Source organism: Gossypium arboreum, chromosome 12, assembly GCF_025698485.1.
Source record: "Gossypium arboreum isolate Shixiya-1 chromosome 12, ASM2569848v2, whole genome shotgun sequence".
Classification (NCBI taxonomy): Eukaryota; Viridiplantae; Streptophyta; class Magnoliopsida; order Malvales; family Malvaceae; genus Gossypium; species Gossypium arboreum.
In genome coordinates, this window is record NC_069081.1 from 64,425,428 (window position 1) to 64,434,292 (window position 8,865).

Consider the following 8,865-nt stretch of genomic DNA (forward strand, 5'->3'; position numbering starts at 1 on the left):
TCCACTCCTAAATGTTAATGCTTTGCAATTCTCCTTCCCCTGATTCCTCAGATTTTCCATATCACTAGGTAAAGCACCTTGTGGTCGGTTCTTGAGTTCGGTTGGGAGCTAGTCCATTTGGTTTTCTAGGTTTTTTAATGTAACTGCTTGACTTTGGATTAAGGCGTCATTCTTGGCCATGTATGCCTTCAATAGATTTTCTAAGCCATTGGATGGTTTAGCTTGGGTTGGTTTTTGAAATTGTTAGGGAAAACTTGGTAGCTGGGTCAATCTAGGTTGGGCGTAAGTATTACTGGTTCCAGCTCTTTGGTTACTCCAGAAAAAATTCGAGTGGTTTCGCCACGATGGGTTATAAAAATTGGATTACAGTTCTTGGCTCCCTCGATTTTGGTTCGGGTTACCTATGTAGTACATGGATTCTGGGTTTGATGGACATTCTTCGAACAAATGTCCTTCCCTACAATAAACACAGGCTATATTTTCAATTTGATTTGGTAGTTGTGCTGCAAAACTGTTAGACCCATTAGTAGTAAGATTTTTAAGCATTGAAGATATTGATGGTACCTGAGATGCGAGTGAAGTAAAAGTGTCTACTTCATGTATTCCAGCAACTCGTTTTCTTAACGCTGCTCGATTGGCTGGCCATTGGCAATTATTGCTGGCAATCCTCTCGATAATTTAACAAGCCTCATTATAAGACTTAGAAAGGAGAGAACCATTAGTAGAAGCGTCCACTACCATCCTCGTGTGAGCATTAAAACCATTATAAAATGTCTCAAGATGGATGCAATGTGAGATTCCATGATGAGGGCACTTTCGTAATAACTCTTTCTACCTTTCCCATGCCTCATACAAGAACTCATCATCCATTTGTTGGAAGGAAGTGATCTCGTTCCTCAACTTAGCATTCTTTCTAGGCGGGAAATACTTCATAAGGAAACTTTTTGCTAACTCTTACCATGTGGAAATTGAGTTCGGTGGCAATGAGTTCAACCGGGCTCGAGCTCTGTCCCTCGGTGAATATGGGAACAGCTTCAATCATAATGCATCTTCGGGTACTTCGGCTAACATGAAAGAATCGCTCACCTCCATAAATAGTCTTATGTGTAGGTTAGGATATTCTCTAGGCATTCCACTGAATTAGCCCACTGTTTGAAGCATCTGGAACATGACTGGCTTCAGCTCAACTATTGTGCCTCAATTTTGGGTTTCCTAATACCCAAATTAAGATCATTAAATACTGGCACAGCATACTGTCGTAAAACTCGATCCCTATCGTCAGCAATAATGATAGGATTTTGAGCAGGGTTAGCTCCGTTTCCTTGGATTGGATTTTCGAAGTTCATCTCTTTGGTCCTCTTTTGATTTGCTTGTCTTCTTCACTGTCGAAAAGTTCTTTCTATCTCAGGGTTTACAGGGAGTAAGTCAATAATTCAGTCAATACTCATAAACACCTGAAATAATCAGAGAAAAATTAATTAAGTTAAAAATTAAACAAAAAAAAAACCAAAATGTAAACTAACAAATTCACAAATAATGACTTTTTAAAATAGTCCCCGACAACGGTGCCAAAAACATGGAACGACAGAAATGTGCAAGTGTACACAATCGCAAAAAGTAATAAAGTGACAAGTAAATGTCGAGTTATCATACCCACAGGGATTGTGAAAAGGATTATTTATGAATGCCATTTAAAACACTTTGGTGAAGAAAAATATTTTGTTTAAAGAGAGTGATTAAAAACTTAAGAAAATTAAAATAAATAAATAAATGAAGTAAAAGAAAGTTTTAATGCACGATTTCAAAATAAGGTTTAATCAAGATGATATAATTGTGTTGGATTAATTACACTTCTCATCTTAGAATTATTAAACTTAAGTTTATTTGTTACGAATAAAATCACAGCAACCTGGTAATTTGCTAACTTGTGAACATGTAACATACTTACATACCAAAATCCATTCATCTCTTGACATATCCCTATGTCAATTCAACCGACTAAACAGTTTCTAGTGAGCAAACATGTTATTGCACATACATACTCATTCAACTGGACTAATCTCTTGCATACCCCTATGTCAATTGAAATGATTAATTAAATCTAACAAGCATATACAAGACTATGTGAGGTAACAAGGTGTCCCTACCTTAAAACTGTTCAATCACAATAATCTTGCAAGTTATGCAAGGCAATAATATCGCCACATACAGTGCTAATTTAACCTTCAATTACCTTATAAGAATAAACATGCACTAATCAAGTACTGCGTCAATTAATTACAATTTCAGTCTGTTTAGATAATTAATTCATTAGTTACCTCATAGTCATAACGTAAGAATAACTTAGGCATGAATTTACTTAATCAAGCATTTTACCGAGGCCTATAACAACATAAACACAATTTTAATAATTTAAGAAGATGAAATGCAATCAACTCAACATGAATAAAATTCAAGCTAAGCTGATTAAATTAATCATTCCAACAACATGAATACTCATAGATATGTTCATCATAACAACAACAAAAATTAAAGAAACAGGGAACAAGAATCAAATCCAGTGGTTTTCCGAGGCTTGACTTGGTTGCTCCGCTCGTCCTTCTTGTTGTCCTCACTGATCAAGGCTTCGATGAACACTGACTTGCCGCTCCAAAATTGTTGAAGAACACCCCTTTTCCAAGGGAAGGAATCAGCACAAGAGCAAGGGAATTGAAATGGAAAAATGAGAGAAAAAGAATGAGAGAGGAGAGAAGTGTTGTGAAATGAATGAGGAATGAATGAAATGCTTTAAATGATCAGCCAATGGGGGCTTTTATAGCTGAGTGTGGCAGTTGAAATTTGCTAAAAATAGCAGCGAAAGAGCCACCCCTTGGCCGGCCACCTATGTGGCAAAGTTGATGCTTTCAACTTTGCTAAAAATGGCTTGGGGCAAATCCAAAAATCCACCAATTGTGGAGGGGTTTGAATGAAACTTTGACAAGACTTCAAGGGCTTATTTGCAAGCTTATTTAATCAGCTAATAAGCTGATTTGGGTCAACATATGGCCGGTTTTGGCCAGTTCACTTCAGTCGGTTCGGTTCAACTGGACCACTTTTTCCATAATTAATTAATATTAATTTTTTAGCCCAAATTAAATTGGGTATAAATTAAAATTAATTATATGATGAATTAATACACATAATTGGACCGTCTTAGGCTGGAAATTAATTCGTCTTGATGATTCAAATTGCTTATCAATTTTGTGCTTCAAGCATTGTCTGCCAAGCCATTTTTCGCCATTTGCGAAATTCTGTCGAAAATAACCAAAATTACTCAAAATTAATTATAAAATTAACTAAAATTCATCATGTTCATATTTTAAGTATAATTTATTTATTTTATAAAAATTAATTATTTTTCGACAAGAATTTAATCGAAACGATATGATTTTAAGCTAGAAAATGTATGTAAAAATGCGTAAAATTTCTTATTTCCAAGGATACTGACTTATGCAACACAGCCAAGTTATACATCCATGTGCTAGGCCGTGTGCCGTTTAGGGGGTATACTGACTTGTACCACACGGCCAGTCACATGCCCCTGTCTGAGACCGTCTAGAGCATACTAACTTTAATTATATAACAACACCAGGGGACACATGACCATGAACTTAACCGTGTATCACACACGACTGTGACACATGCTCATGTCTCTGCCCGTGTGGACAAAAATAGGCCATTAGCAAGGCCAATTTGCCACCCATTATGCGCATACCTATTCAAGCTCAAATGGCTCCATTTCATCAACCAATAAGCATCCAAAAGTGTCAACCAAAAACACAATTCATACCATATCCATTTTAACCAACTTCAATACTAAATTCATTGCCAAATACCAATTCAAATATTTATCAACTCAACTTCTAAAATCATACTTCACCAAAACATTTCTCAAGCATTAAACTCCATAAATCAATTTAACCATTTACAACTATATAACCATCACCATTTTCATTCTAAACATGCCAAAATAAGCTATCACCCATGGCTATATATACAACCAAAACAATGCACTTACAAATCATTTCTAATAGCTAAACAGACAACCATATTAACATCATTTACAAGACAACTCTCATAGCTATATTCACAAATAAAATATCACAAGTAGCCTATACATGCTATATACTTATATACACAACTCTAGAGTACCAAATAAATGTTCGATAGTGCGATGATAATGTTCCTCACATCTTTTGGATCTGAGCTAGCCTTGATTCTCTATAAAACATAGAAAAATAACACAAAGTAAGCTTCATAGCTTAGTAAGTTCATACCAATATACTCAACAATTCATAAAATACAATTCATCAATTTAAACAAGTTTATGAACCATTCATGATAAAATCAAACCTTTCATAACTTATTCATATACTAATATGCAAAGTCATAATCTTTTTTATATGGTCTTCATACTTACATGTACAAACCTATACAAATTCATAACGAGCTCATACCTTCCTGTAGTACTATCGAATACTCGATGTTTTGCACACTAAGTGCCATCGCATAGCCGAAGCTGTTATAATTCTGCATACTAAGTGCCTTACTTGATGTTTCACACACAAAGTGCCATTGTTAGTCGTAGCTCTTATAATTTCACACACTAAGTGTTTTACATAGTCGAAGCTATCTCAGTCTCGCATACTAAGTGCCGTATATAGTCGAAGCTATCTCAAATCGCACATTAAGTGCTAAACATTGTCAATTTATCGTCGAATATGACCGTAGTTTAGTGTATACAATTTATGCAATATCAAAGTGTTAAAAGCATAATTGTAGAAATGTTTATCACGTACGAACTTACCTCGTGTTTGAAATTGACAGATCAAATCGACTATTCAACAACCTTGCTTTTCCCCAGATCTAAATCCAAATTATTTCTTTCTTGATCTTAATAGCCAAGATTGAAGTTACCGAATTTTAAACCATAAAATGGTTCTTTCTTTTGTTGAAAATCGGCTAGAAAGAAGATGATAGAATAAAATGGCATTCTGTTTTATAAATCATCATCATATAATCTATTTACTTATTTAACCTTTAAATTAAACCATGAAAATACAAATATGATGCCCATGTATGTCCACTAAATAAATTAATGGTCTAATATCATCGTAAGGACTTTTAATTTAATCAACCATAGCAATTAAGCACCTTTAACAAGTAGAATGCAACTTTTACATTTTACGCGATTAAGTCCTTTTTCTCAAATTGAGCAATTAAACGATAAAATTAACTCACGAATTTTTCACACATATCAAATAACATGCTGTAAACACATAAAATAATATTAAAATAATTTTCTGACCTCAATTTTGTGGTTTCAAAACCACTGTTCTGATTTAGCTAAAATCGAGTTGTTACAACTCTCCTCCTTAAGATTTTCGTCCCCGAAAATCTTACCAGTAAATAGGTTCGGGTATTGTTTCCTCATAGCATCCTCAGGTTCCCATGTAGCTTCTTCAACCCAGTGTCGATGCCATAATTCTTTCACTAATGCTATTCTCTTGTTTCTCAGCTCTTTGACCTCACGAGCTAAAATTCGAATCGGTTCTTCAACATACGACATACCAGACTGAATTTCATCCTCAATCGAGGAAATGACATGTGAAGGATTGGATCGGTATCGTCGAAGCATCGACACATGAAACACATTATGTATCTTTTCTAACTCAAATGGCAAGGACAACCAATATGCCACTGGCCCAATTTGCTCAGTAATTTCATACGGTTCAATAAATTGCAGACTCAATTTCCCTTTTCTGTTGAATCTAAGTATTTTCTTCCACGATGAGACTTTTAGAAATACTTTATCTCTGATCTGAAACATAATATTTTTCCATTTCAAGTCTGCATATGATTTTGGTGAATCCAAAGCTGCTTCCAGAATATCACAAATTACTTTCACTTTTTCTTCAGTCTCTCTGATCAGATCAACCCCGTGAATCTTATTTTTGCTGAGCTCACTCCAGTATAACGGTGTTCGACATTTATGACCATATAAAGCTTCGTACTGTTCCATTTTAATACTCAATTGGATGCTATTATTGTAAGCAAATTCAATCAGCGGTAGATATTTCTCCCAGCTACCTTCAAACTCAATAATGTAACAGCACAACATATCCTCAAGTATTTGAATAACCCGTTTGGATTGACCATCCGTTTACGGGCGAAATGCAGTGATAAAATGTAGCCTTGTACCTAAAGCTTCTTGTAACTTCTTCCAAAAATGCAATTTAAACCTTGGATCTCTATTCGAAACAATAGATAGTGGAACTCCGTGCAATCGAACAATCTCTGATATATACAACTCAGCCAATTTATCAAGTGAGAAATCTGTACGTACCAGAATAAATTGAGCTGATTTCGTCAATCTGTCAACAACAACCCACGTCACATCTTTCTTTTTTAGAAATAAGGGCAAACCCGATACAAAATCCATTGTTACTCTATCCCACTTGCATTCAGAAACCATAATAGGCTGTAGTAAACATAACGACACTTGATGCTCAACTTTGGCTTGCTGACAAATCAAACATTTAGAAACAAATTCCAAGATATCTCGTTTCATGCCATGCCACCAAGAAAACTGTTTAAAATCATTATACATTTTTGTGATTCCTAGATGTACTGATAAATAGCTACAGTGTGCTTTATTTAGAATCTTCTGAATGAGCTCAAAATTTCTTGGTACACATATTCTATCATGAAACATCAAACAATCATCAGGCCTTAATCGAAACTCTGAATCAGGAATTGACTCACACTGAGCTCATTTTGCTCGCAACTCATTGTCAAACTTTTGAGCTTCACAGATCTACTGTAGAAATAACAGTCTCGCTTTCAACTCAGCTACTATCAAACCACCGTTAGACAAAGCTAACTGTGTATTTAAAGCACGTAAAGGAAATAAAGACTTTCGGCTGAAAGCTTCAGCAACTACATTTGCTTTCCCTGGATGATAGCCAATCAATAAATCATAGTCTTTTAGCAATTCTAACCATCTTCGTTGTCGCAAATTCAAATCTTTCTAGGTCATTAGATATTTTAAGCTTTTGTAAGTGGTATAAATATGGCATTTCTCACCAAATAGTTAATGATGCCAAATTTTTAAAGCGAACACTATAGCGCTGAACTCTAGATCATGTGTCAGATATTTCTTTTCATGTGGCTTCAATTGTCTGGAGGCATAAGCTACAACTTTGCCTTCCTACATCTAAACACAACCCAGTCCATTTAACGATGCATCACTGAAAACTACAAATTCTTTACCTGACTCAGGCTGAACTAATACGGGTGCCTCTATCAATAATACTCTCAACTGGTCGAAGCTCTGTTGACACTTTTCTGACTATTCAAATTTAACATCTTATTGAAGCAATCGTGTCATTGGAGTCGCAATCTTCGAGAAACCTTTTACAAATCGTCTATAATAGTAGGTTAGTCCCAGAAAACTTCAGACTCCAGATACATTTCTCGGAGGCTTCCAATCTATAACAACAGAAAATTCGCTCGGGTCTACTCGGATACTTGCGGCTGAAACTATATGTGCCAGAAAACCAACCTCTCGTAGCCAAAATTCACATTTGCTGAACTTTGGAAACAACTTTTTATCTCTCAAAATTTGTAGCACGATTCTCAAATGTTCTTCATGCTCAGATTCATTACGAGAGTAAATTTAAATGTCATCAAGAAACACAACCACGAATCAGATATAGCCTGAAAATTCGGTTCATCAAGTCGATAAAAACAACAGGTGCATTTGTTAATCTGAAAGGCATAACAAGAAATTTGTAGTGTCCATACCTTGTTTTAAATGCAGTCTTCGGTACATCCAAATCTTTAACTCGCAACTGATAATAACTCGATCTTAAATAAATTTTCAAAAACACTGTTGCCCTTTTTAACTGATAAAACAAATCATCAATTCATGGCAATGGATATTTATTCTTGATCGTCACTTTGTTGAGCTGTCAGTTGTCTATACATATTCTCATCATGTCATCTTTCTTTTTCACAAACAATACCGGTGCACCCTAGGGAGAGAAACTTGGTCTAGCAAAACCCCTATCTGCCAACTCTTGCAACCGAGCTTTCAATTCTTTTAACTCTGTCAGGGCCATTCTGTATAGAGCTATTGATATCGGTGTTGTTCCCGGTAATAATTCAATACCAAAATTAACTTTTCTAATAGGTGGTAAACCTGGTAACTTTTCGGGAAATACTTCTGGATACTCGCACACAACTGATATTGACTCGATCTTTATTTCTGTCATTTTCGTATCAAGTACATAAGAAAGATAAGCTTCATACCCTTTTCTCACAAATTTTTGAGCTAACATAGACGAGATCATAATTGGAAAACTATTCAGATCATCAGATTCAATTCTAATAGTCTCATTATTCTTACATTTCAATTCTATTGTCTTTCGTCTACAACTCACTATTGCACTATCCATTGTTAGCCAATCCATACCCAAAATCACATCAAATTCATCAAATGGAAACAAAATTAGATTAGCTAGAAAACAGAAATCTTGATGCATTAACGGACAATTCTTGTAGACTTTGTCAACCAAAACACATTTCCTAAGGTGTTCGATACTCTAATCGAAAATTTAGTAGATTCTACAGGTAAAGCCTTACTAAATACTAAATTCATGCATATATATGAATGAGTTGATCCTGGATCTATCAATGCAATCACATTAGTATCATAGAGAGTAAAAGTATCGGTGATAACATTTGGAGATGACGCTTCTTCACGAGCGTGAATAGCGTAGGCTCTAGCAGGTGCTCTGGCGTCATATCTCATAGTACCACTCA

General features: G+C 35.2%; 1 non-coding gene across 1 annotated transcript; it reads left to right on the top strand.

The window, feature by feature from the left end:
- The first annotated feature begins 796 nt into the window (after positions 1-796).
- On the top strand, positions 797-903 carry LOC128285938 (small nucleolar RNA R71). Its single transcript, XR_008276485.1, has one exon. It is a non-coding gene; the product is annotated as a small nucleolar RNA R71 (small nucleolar RNA).
- Positions 904-8,865: the final 7,962 nt, after the last annotated feature.